At 37.9% G+C, this 12,153-nt stretch overlaps 1 protein-coding gene across 2 annotated transcripts in view; it reads right to left on the bottom strand.

Annotated features, from left to right (window-relative positions):
• Positions 1–8,991, bottom strand: part of ESR1 (estrogen receptor 1) — a 162,751-nt gene extending 153,760 nt beyond the window's left edge. The window contains exons 1-3 of one of the 2 annotated variants that reach the window (XM_030022700.2): positions 8,951–8,991; positions 7,848–7,907; positions 1,202–1,434 (exon numbers count right to left, since the gene is read on the bottom strand). The gene's annotated coding sequence lies outside the window, so the exon portion shown is untranslated. Of the gene's footprint in view, positions 1–937; positions 990–1,201; positions 1,435–7,847; positions 7,908–8,950 lie in introns of those variants that run through there. The other variant, XM_030022701.1, reaches the window with a different exon arrangement.
• Positions 8,992–12,153: the final 3,162 nt, after the last annotated feature.

Raw genomic sequence — 12,153 nt, 5'->3', positions numbered from 1 at the left:
AGAGGAACTCTGCAAAGTGATTTCTCTGGAGATTGCAATCCATAATATGCAATTCTACAAAATATAAAGGGGAAGACTTCTTCATCCAATCCAGAGACAGAGATCCTACTATGCACAGTTGACTGTTTTTCCACTCCTTAATTACAGGTAAGGTTGCAATAACAACTATAAAAAAGACAAATTAAGAATCTGTAGATCTCCCTGATACACAATATTAAATGTTCAGGATGATAGAAGGAACAGTGGGATTGAAAACCTAAATGCTTTGTGAAGTAAATTCTGTTTCTGATTCAATCACAGTGAGACTACAGAAAGCATTGCTATTTTTCCATTAGTAAAAGATGTTGCTAAGGGTACCCAGACAAACGAACAGGCAAGAGAAGAGAGGAAGAAAAAAAAACCAAGCAAGGATGGCTGGAAATAAAAGAAATTCACAAGGTGTATAGAGGGTGCTTTCATCCGAGGAGGAGTTTGATATAGAAGCTGTTTTCCAAACAACTAGAAATCTTTTAAAAAGTAGAGAGCCTTATAAAGATAAAAATAAACTGAAGACATAATGATAAAAACTTCAAAGATGTGTCTGTGACAAACAGCTGTGCCCAGTAATACTCAGACAAGACTTCACATTACTATAGCACCACCAGCATGAAGTTTTCAAGAAATCTGTCGATATTCATTAATTAAAGGCATACCACAGCCACCTAGCGCTAGCCCTGCCTAAATTAACACACACACATACGTATATATATACATGTGTGTATATATATGAATATATTCATTATACAATGAAGCCTAAGTCTTTCACAATACCTGTTCAGACTCAGAGAAGGAAGCAGCTGTTCTCCAAAGAAAAAAAAAGTTCCTTCAGAGGTATTTATAAAAATTGCAGCTTTGTGATTCACTTCTTTAACACAGACTTTGTGGCAGTTAGACTTACTTTGAAGTAAGAATAAGGTGGAGAAATTGAAGGCTGTTAAATTTAGCTTAATTTTCCTTTCGACTTCTTTGTACTGTCTGAAAACACTTTTGCAACCAAGACCATCTTTGAACCATGAAATTAATCAAAATTTCCTGATCCATTCAAGACGTTGAAGAAGTTTCTGACTTTTTTCTCAAACTGAGCTGTTTGAACATTTCACTATTCTGGCTACGTTTCTCCTCCCTGCTCAAGACAACATGTGCAAACCTTCCTGCCGCTCACATCAGTTGCAGAGGTGATGGAGCTGGTAGCTGCGGGCTCTAGGGAGACCTCCAAACGGTCTTTGCCTTCAGCAGACCCTGTCGTCGAGAGGAGCGAGGGCCATCCGTGAAGGAATCAGGGAGCAGCACGCAGGCAGAGAGCTACCACACGGGGCAGACAGTGAAGTCTTGTTCAGCAGTGTCACCAGCTGAGAAGGTGCAGTGAGAATGGAGGGGCAGCGCAGAGGCTAAAGCCTGGAGGAAAGAAGACAGAGAGCGAAAAATAAAACAGATGGTGACAACGAGAAGGAAATAAGCAAGAGGGAAAAAGTGGTGACTATCAGCCAGCAGAAAGTTCATCAGCAAAGGGACTAAAGAGTTTCCTCCTGAACGAGGCAGCGACTGGTAACTGCAACCTTGTGTTGTTGGAGAGAAATAGTCTGAAAACACACAACTAACAATGCTTCAGCCCGTGCATTACAACTTGCATCAGCAAAGCTGAATACGCCCTCCAGCCTAAGCCAGGCCAGAGTGCATCCCACCAGGGGAACTTTACAGCAGCGCTGGGAGCAGTTCAGCTGAGTCGGTGGTGAATTCTTCCTCCACTTGCCCCTGCTTCCAGGAAAAAGAAGGCTACAAAGATGGGCAACATTGCTTCAAGTTCTCTTTACGAGCATTTGCTATGTTGCATTCTGCAGAAAGGACAGGCTTGCCAGAAGACTGCAAGAAATCCTTCACTGGGATGGAGGAGTCCTGTGTGTCTTGTTTAGGCTTTGCATCACATTGCCTTATAAACTGACCCACAGGTCAAAACCAAAACAAAACATAACACAGACAGGGGAGGTTTCTTTACCTCACAGGCTGAAACATCTGGATCAACTAAGACAACAAAGTTGTTGGTTCAAATACATACCATCAACAGAATGGAAAATCAACTTTCCTGTTCTCGTTGCCAAGCAAAAGTGAAGAAAATCGCTGAAAGCAAACAACCATGTTCTTTTATTAATATTTTATTTTAATTAAGGACTCCCAGAACAGGCTAACATCCTCCAAACCTAGCAAGTAACTTAGAGAGCTGACTTATTTTGCTATTTCAATTTAACAGCCATTCTAGTATGAACAGAACAGCTCTGTTATGAGGAAGGGAGGGAAGAAGCAGGGATGGGGGAGCAAGAGGAAAGGGAGGAAGAAGAGAAGGAGAAATGGAATGAAAAGAAGCTGTCATCAAGTAGGAAATAATGTCAATGTTCTCATTTACCAAATAGGGGCAAGGTTCATGGCTTAGAGTTCATGAGTCTCAATGAATTTGCAAGAATCTATGAACTCTGACAATGCAGAACAGTGAATGCATTTTGTATTAGCTCTTCATTTCACCCATAGTATTCCTTCATGTCCCCACTGACTGCTTTTTTAGGATGGCAGTATCAACAGTTCCATGAAGGGAAAGGGAACATGTCACGAAAACATTATCATTCACTGTATCCACAGAGTTTTCTTAATTCCAATATTATATCCCCAAAGTTGTACTAGAAATAAGGAAAAGAAAAAAAATTGGGTGTTAATGATTGCATTCCTAATATTTCTAGATGTACATATCACTTCAAAAGTACAGATATTTTCTCAAGGTAGGCCATTTTAATACTAATATGACACTGTAAATGAAAATAGTGCCAAGAATGGTAACTTTGATAATGTAAGTCATTCTTCAAAGCCATAAACCATGGGGACAGATGGAAAGGACTGAAAAAGGAGTGCTGGGGGGAAGAGCAGCCAAGAAAGGAAATTGCATGAGAGATGTGGGATGTGTAGACAAGGTAAGGAAATAATATAAAAAGAAGAATGAGTGATAAGAAAGTGAAAAGCGAGATAAAAGTGGTCATAAAAAAGAAAGCAACAGAGACTAGGGCCTAGATCCAGAAAAGCTCTTATGTTCTTAACTTCAAGTATGTTATTAAATATATGAAGCACACTACAAATAAAGTTAATGATATATTTTGCAAGACAGAGGAATTAACAATCAAGGAAAGAAAAGTAACAAATCAAAGAGCAATAATATCTAAAGAAAGAAGAAAAAAGGTCAGCAGAAGACTAGAGTGAAACTAAACACAGAATGTGAGCCATCCTTAGCAAAGGAGGCTTTCTTATGAGTTTTCAATGTTAAAGAATCTTTGCATAGCCTAAAAATCATACACCGTAATTTCTCAAATCAAAAATTGCTGGATCCAACATGGGGAAATTACATATCATTTGACAAAAGAAGAAGAGATAATCATTTAGCAAAAAAGTTTACAATCACATAGATGCAACTGATGATAACAATTTGACTGCAACAAGGTAAAAATAGCATCAAGTCCAAATCAGTCATATATATATATATACACACACACAGTCCCTTTCTAATTTTAAAGGGACAGTTTCACAGATACGAAAGCAACAAGGACTAAAATCAGTTGAGAGCAAACATTTGCCTAGAAAATATGAGCAGTATTTGAAAACTTTTTAAGCATACTTTACTGGCTGCTGGGAAAAGCTATAATTCATCAAAATACCATAGTTCAAAAAATAAAAAGGAAAATAAAATTTGGTTCATCTTTGGTTTAGAAGATGAACAAGTGAAAAATTATAAATTTAATAATAGTCTGGGATAATAAAACTTTAGATTCTCAAACCACTATGGCAAACTTAAATATGTGCAGAGAATATATTTGTAAAGTGAAAACAGATGTAAGACATCATTTCAAGAGTTCTAGAAAATTAATAATCGAAACAAAGGGACACAAAAATAAGGCAGCACTTCAGGCAAGGAAGGCAGTTTTCTAAAATATTTAGGGAACAAAAAAGAATCCTAATGTTGGCATCACACAATTCTTAAAATGAAACATTGGTATTCTCAATAAAAGTAATGCAAAAAAACCCACAGCAGCATTCAGTAAGTCTGTTCCGGTTTGGGAAATCAAGGTTACAATTAAGAATTAGAGACTAATATAATAATATAAACCGTTAAGGTTATATAAGTATATTATAGGTAAGTATACAGTGATTCCTCTCTAACTGAATAACTATAAATACAAGATATTTCACCAATGAGAACAATAGTATTGTGTAATGTATTTTGCCTACTATAAGACATTTGCTACAATAGTCTGACAATTTGAATAAGGTAAAAGTATGAAACAAAACAAATTGTCATATATTAAAATGAAAGAAAAGTGTTTATTAGACTTTAAAAAATGCAATGGTGACTGGAGGAACATCAACAACCAAGCATGTCCTACTGCAATTTGTAGATTCTGTTTGGCAGCTGTACTATTTTGTATTTTCCTCAGGGTCATGAATGCAAGAATAATAGCATTACTGACCAGATGTGCAGAAAAATACAATATTTGGAAGAATAATAAATAAAAAAATACTACTTTAAATGAAGAGAAACAACATGGAGTGTTTTATAACTTCCCTTCACGGAAACAACATCATTTCCATTATAACTAAACATAAAAGCATGTACTGGGGGAGAAGCAAGCCATTTGCTAGACATAGTGCTCTGTCCTGAGCAGAAGCAATGGACAAAGATTTGGAGTACTAGCAGACGGCTGAACAGGAGCTGTCAATATCACCCTGTGCCCATAGGGTTAGAGTCATCCTCATGTAATATAGCTCAGTAGGGAAAAATGGAATAGGAAGGAGTCACATTTGCCTCTGTTTGTCACTGTCACACCATCTACTGGGATAACACATATAAAGGCCAGAAATAAATGGCACTTTTTAACAGTACAGATAATTACCCATCAGAAAACTACTCTCTGCTTGCCCAGACTGATTGAAAGTAATCTTACAATGAAGCAAAGAGTTGCTCTCCTAAACTCTCTAAAATTTCGAAAAGAAAATAACTCCAAGAGCTCCTATAGGTTGTGCTACACAGCAAGTCAGCCAGGATGCTCAGGGCAGATCTTTTCAGCCACACAAGCTCTGAAAACAGGACTGTAAAAGCCCTATGCTCGTACTGAGGGAATTGTCCATAAGGCAAATGCTACAGCAGAGAGATGTGTTCCCCGAGGTTCCCCTCACAAATCCGTACAGCATCCAGATGCCAAAAGCAATCAGACCCAAGAGGAGAACAACATGACAGACTGCAAGACACGGTGATGTGAAAACCTTAGCAGCACTGCTGCTCAGAGCTGCCTACCTTTGCTGAGGCTTTTCCAACTCCTAAAGATGGCTGCAAGTGCAAGAAGGTGACTATTTTGACTACAGTCTCTTCAACTATGCAGAAACTCCATCCCAGTATATCAGATTCAGTAACTTGGTCACCACGTAAATCAGAAAGATGTTGTCAGTTGGGGGGGGGGGGGGAGGGGGAACATCTGAGCTAGTAACCTATCAGCAATTAATAAAGTCACTAGGGCATATTTAGCTGGTATATTTTAGAACCTAATGTATTAAAAAGAAGGTAACACAGGAGATGCATGATACAGCACAACTTCTGAAGACACATTTAGAATGAAAAGCAAGAAACAAAATGTAGCTGTTAAAAAAACATCCTTAGTAGATATTCAGCTGCATGACACTATTTGGTGGGGGGGAAGCAGGGGGAAGAGGGAAAACTTACTGATGGTACTCTTAAAAAGCTAGAGAATTAAAACAAACCTGCACTGAGAGGAACATGAAAGGGAACACACAGTATGCTTTTACTATTACTGATTTCTCCAACTATGCTGTGGCTGGTGACTGGCTATATATTCTAAAAAACCTCAGAGACAAGATGAACCATGTCGGTAGACAGAAAATGCTCCCATACAATCAAGTAAATATCAAGGTTGTGCATGAATGTAAAACAAAACCTATGCATAACCCACAAGATAAGCAAATAATTTGACAGAGCCCCATATGTAGGAATTTTGCTACCAAAGACGCAATTTGTAATAGCAGTTATAGAACCCTTAAATTAAATTAAGCATCTACATAGGAGCAAGGAAAGCCAAAAAAATCCCCTAAAATACTGCTTTATTGGAAAAGTAAGAATTGCATAGGCATAGAGAAGTTGCTATAAAGGAACTAACAAGTGGACAAATAGAAGAGCAAAATATTTATAGGTAGTGCACAGAATATATTGAGTGATGCAGAGCAAACGTATGGAAAACCAACACAGCTAACTACCAATGTAAGAGGCTATTTGAAGCAGCTCTTCAAAAAAACTGAAGTTGGTGTCTTAATGAGGACAATAAAAAAGAAAATAAAACTCTGCCAGACTAAATGTAAAAATGCAATAAGACAAGCCAAAAAGGTTTGAGAAATATCTTGCAAGGGTTTTTGTGGGTTTGTCTTGTTTGTTTTTTGGGTTTTGTTTCTTGGTTGGTTTTTTTTTTTTTTTTTTTTTTTTTTAAGTACATCAAGATCAGGAAGCTTGCCAGAGTATCCAGAGGTCTGAAACATAACGATGTAAAAGAGCACTGAGAGAAAAAAAGGCTATAACAGAAAAACTAAATGAAGGGTTTGCATCCATGCTCATAGCAAGGACCTTAAGAGAAATTCAAATAACAGAACCTTTCTTAAGGGGAGGTTGCTGAAGGATCTGTCTGAAAGTGTCAGTAAAACAGGTTATAGAAAAATCCACAGGGAGAACAATAAGAAGTCACCAGGACCAGCTGGTGAGTTTTAAAGGAATTCAAGGGTGAAGTTCTCAGTATCAAAGGACAGAAAAAAGACAAAATGGGATGTCAAATCTTAAAAGGATTTGGGAAAGGAGGAAGAGTAGAAGTAAACCTAAGGTAGCTGAGAACAGGTGGCCAGACATCTCTACTGGATAAATTAACAGAAATTGCTAGAAGGAACACTTTTAGAGAGCATCCATAAATACAATATTTGGAGAAGTGTCATCATGGGAGCTTCCTTAAAAGAATTTTTATTCTGGAGTCAATACAAATGTGAAAAGAAATTAAATTAAGTCATTCAAAAAGCTCTGTCTCCAAGAGCTCTCAGAGAAACTGAGATGCTACAGACAGGCCCCATGGCGCTAAATAATTGGCTGAAAGGTAGGACACAAAACCAAATACTAATGGTTAGGTTTTTTCAGTGGAGGGAGGTCACAAGAGAAGTCTTTCTATTAGTGCCCCTGTTATTTAATATTTCAAGAAGAGACCTGGAAAAGAGGGTGAATAGTGATGTAACTAAGTTTGCTGATGATACTATGTTAGGGTAGTAAGGGTGAGGGCCAACTGCAAGGAGTTGGAAAAGGACTTCACAACATAAAGTGATGAAATGGCAGCTGGAATTCAGTAAAGATCTGGAGGTTGAAGAGTATATTAAATGATGGCTAAAAATTTGGCTTATTTAGACTAAAAAAAACCCAAAGATGAGAGGAAATCTGACTACTCTCTGTAAATACAACATCAGGCATAAACATCAAGTCCTAAAAGGTATTTAAGCCAAAGAAAGCAAGCTGGCACTGCAAACTAGTTTGGTATGGAAGTTACAAGCTTCTCAGCTGCCAGAGGGGTGAAGCTCTAGATCAGCCTGTCCACAAGAGGAAAAACAGCCTAACGGGGCTTTAAGATAAATGTGGATAAGCACTGTGAACAAATTACACAAGCTGGTTGCTATGACAGCTCAGTACTGAGTTAGCCATCCAACTTAGGCTGGATTCAATAAATGAAACTAAAGCAAAAACTTACCAGCACGTAGCAGATGCACTATGACTTGTGTCTACGCAGAAGCAGGTCCTAGTGTGTTACCTATGCAGAAATAAGTTTCTGCTTAATGCCGTTGTATGTTTCTGCTTCTCTTTAGATCAAGAGAGGTGAGTTGCTTTGCGTGCAAGAAGCCTTCAAGGCAACTAACAGTAATTCAGTCACATGCACAAGACTTCTATCACTAGACACATAATTAGATTTAAAGTATTTTTGAGAGAGAAAGAATGTTCCACTTTTATCCAGACTGTCTGCTTTTCCCTTTGATTATGTTTCTGTGACAGCAGAGGTAGCTTTAAGTATGAAGGTCCAGTCTTTTGCAAGCAGTTATTTGACTTGCCAGAGCAGATCCAGTGCTGAGACAAATTAGTGATAGGTTAGTTAGCTGTTACAGGGAAGGCAATTAGTTAATAAAAATAAGCTGTACCTATGTTATTGGTTTTATTCACAGCAGTAGTGAGGTTTTGAAGTGATTTCCCCAAACCTTGCATTGCCTTGGTTTGCAGAGCAGCTGGGGTGTACAAAAATGTCCCTCATGGGGACATTAGGGTCTGAACACAAGACTGGTTCTTTGGGCAGTTTCAAACCATGTGCCTGGCATTATGTGCCACCTGGGACATCAGGCCCTCACTGTCCCACCGCAGCACTGCCAGACATTCCCAGGGATGGACACCAATGGCTGGAAACCTACCAGGAAGCCCATGCCAGGAGAGCAGGGCACAGCGGGCATTGTCCTACCCCAACCCTGACACCCAAGTGAGAGGACATAAACCAGACCAGCACTTACTAGAACTAGAAGACCCTGGTTGATTTACAATGGCAACAGGTTGGGTTGAAGGGTTGTATAACACCAGGCAGCTGATATGAGCTCACTTCATAATGTACACATTTCCCCAGCACAAAAATTTTACCTTGAATATGATGAGTTGTCCAATGTTTGGTCTAGTTTTCAATCATTTAAGTTACTAAAGAACAAATTTGCTGAATGGTTTGTCTTACTTGCCTCAGTTTAATCCCTGAGAGAAGAAAGATTAGTTGCTTGTGCCTATTCCTCCTTTAAAAAAAAAAGAATATCATAACTGACTCACCATCTAATTCATAAATTTCCTTGAGTCTCTCTTGACTCAGCTTTCTGTAGCTTTTTCTGTTTTATTTTTAAAGGCATTTCTACAAGTACATCCTTCATGTTGCTAGGTTTCAAGAGAAAAGAAATAAAGGAAGAAAACAAATCAATATTTTTTAAAGAAGACAGTTCTTTGTCAAAAGTCCAAAAGGAATTATGAAAGTAATCTTCTGTTACATATGTGCCAGCCTTCCTTTTTCCCGTAACTTACTTTTTCATTGTTTGTGATGGACACTTTGCATACAAAACTGTGCCAGTAAGCAACAGCAAATGTTTTGTTAAGAGGAAGACTACCCAAGAAAGCAAGGTGTTAAGGAAATCATTATGAACTCATGCAATTCATATGTCATAAAATTACAAAATTTCATTTAAGTGGTGCCTTTGATGTCCTCCTGCTTTAAAGTGTGTGCATGTGTACGCATGGGCAAGCTCTTGCGTGTCTAGTACACCAACATAACACAGAAATGTCACTGAAATGCAGTCACGTTTGGTGCAAAGCAGCTGCCTAACAGGACGTAATGACATATGTGACAGATCAGGACAAGAAGCAAATCCGTAAGAAATATGCCCAGTTTAAGTTACAGGAAGAGTTTAGGTTGACAAAACAGAACAGTCGCATTGGCCAAGACAAAAATATTATCACCCCTTACTTTTGTGAAATGTGCTATCAGCTCTCTAATGACCACATGAAATCAAGAGTTCATGGTTGCTTTCATATCCAAAAGCATCCAGGCAAGATATCAATGCCTGTACAGAAAGTGCCCTTCAGACAAAGCCAGAAGTAGTCATTACAAGCAGAAAGTGAGTGATTTCTTGGGAAGGTGGGGACACAGCTTGGCATCAGTTGCAGATATATTTGCATACTGGGCAGCAGCACAGTCTAAGATTAATGGTATTTTGGAATGAATAAGCAGGTTATTGATTTATAACAATATAGCAAGATGAGCCCACAAATATCATTCAAGTCCATTAACTCAAAATCGGTGATGCCAATAAAATGAGACACGGCTATGAAATGCTTCCTAGTGTATCACTGCAAACCAAAATCTCAATTATCTTATTTGTAAAGACACAACCTGTTTATCAGCACTTCAAGAGCATACAAGGCAAAATTATAAGCAGTTACACTAAAGTTACCCACAAACTTTCAGAGAACAAACAAAATCTAAAGAAGATTCTAGTTCTCTGTTGGTTTGGATTTCAAACCAAGTGCTTTGAAAAAATTGCCAAAATTCAAGACTGGCCAATTTTGGCTTCACAGTGTTTATATTTAGCTGCCATAGATGACATTAAAGACTGAATAGACAGTTACAATAGTCCACAAGCTATCTTAGCAGATCTAACCTGTAAGAACTGTGCTATTGAAAGCCATAAAAATTGTGAATGAAAGCTATTTAGAACTGAATACACACAAAACTAGTAGCTCTATATAGAAATGTAATTGGACTCTTAAAAAACAAAATATTTGAAACGTATCTGCATAATTCCAGACTTATTTCTTTGTAGATTATTCTCCTTTAACTATTCCATTTTTTTGAGATAATTGAACACAAGACAAATGGTATTTTTATTACCTCTAGGACTTTCCACTAAAACAATTAGTTATATTTGCATATTAATAAAAATATAGAAAAATCCCACAAAAAGATATTTTCAAAACCAAAGATTATTTTCACTTTAAAAAAATAACCAAGTTTTATAATTTAGACTCTAGAACATACTTAAAAGGCGAACTGACAAAATTCTGTCCTTTTGTCTGTTAATCTACCTTCTGCAGTAAGCAATGGTAACAACAGAAAGAATTAAAAAAGAAAAAACAAATAGCAGAGACAACCCAAATTATAGGTCTGGGAAATTATAAATAAAATTACTTTTAACATCTGATAAGAAAAAGGACTTTTTTCAGATTAGAGAGAACTGCAAATTCCAAAAGCTATAACACACAAATGCTAGCCACCAAAAAAGCAAAAGAAATAAATATTACTTGTAGAGCTAGCAAATTGTTTAATATCAGGTACTTATTTAAAAATCTTTTCTCTTCTTTCTCAGCCTAGTTACCAAGCACCAGCTGAATGCTGCCAGACTGAGCTGCCACAGCTACTGGCTCCTTGGAATGTGGCATTTTTTCCTAAAACTAATAAAGAGGATTATTTTACTCTTGCAAAGTCAAATGCTCATATCCATCTACAAGAAAGCACTGCACAAATTTCCTCCACATTCATCTGCAGTGTTGCCCTCCAAAACAGGGGGGCGGGGAAGAATAATTTGGTGAGAAAATATATGGTCATATTTTTAAACTGTCTTCTTCAGGAAAAAGTACTGTGTTTAAATTCCAATTAACCTATTTAGCCAGAAATGGAAATGGCCTTCTGAGTCACTGAGTGTAATCCTTACTACCGAGCCTTCACCTCCTGCAGCCGACTCACTGTGCCTCTTATAAACAGGGACATGTCCTAGCCTCCCCCTCCCCTGGAAAGCTGAACCCATCTGCATTTCCAGCTCCAGTCTGAATTTATTCACAGTTGTACCTGTTTGGTTTTGTGTCGGCAATAGCTTTCAGGACAAGTATTCACCTCTCATCACGATAAACAATATTTAAGCAAAATCATCACCTACAGCATTATGGCAGAAAGATTTAAAATCATCTTTCTTAGACACAAGTCAAGTTACTACCTTTTGCCATTTTTATTTAAAATGTATTTAACATATATTCGTATGTTAGTGTGAAAGGTATTAAATGAACTCTCTACACTTTAATGTTTGGCAAGTGCATTTTGTGTTTATATGTATATATATATATATTAAAAAAAAATCTGAACTTCTGTTTTCACTATTTTTGTACTTTCATTTACTACCAAATGATCTCATGTTTCCCTGCACCACTCACCAGGCCTCTAGAGTACAACTCCACATACCATATATGGGACTGGGGCTTAATTTTTTTCCATAGCCTCCAAGGGCTCCCGTGAGGCTTGCTTCTTCCTCCCTTCCTTCCACACACCCTGGCGTGGCCTTTGCAAGCTCCTGTACCCCTTCCTCAGCTGCTGGAGATTCCACGGTGAGACTCGAGTAGAGCAGCAAGACACGCATAGGAACCCAGTCCACGTTGGCTCTGTCCCTTCACTTTCCGCTTACGCTTTTCCCACAGGACTCTCCTTAATTTTCCTC

Source organism: Aquila chrysaetos, chromosome 8 (assembly GCF_900496995.4).
Source record: "Aquila chrysaetos chrysaetos chromosome 8, bAquChr1.4, whole genome shotgun sequence".
Taxonomy (NCBI): Eukaryota; Metazoa; Chordata; class Aves; order Accipitriformes; family Accipitridae; genus Aquila; species Aquila chrysaetos.
The sequence above is the reverse complement of the archived record's forward strand: the minus strand, read 5'-3'. Positions and strand labels throughout refer to the sequence as shown.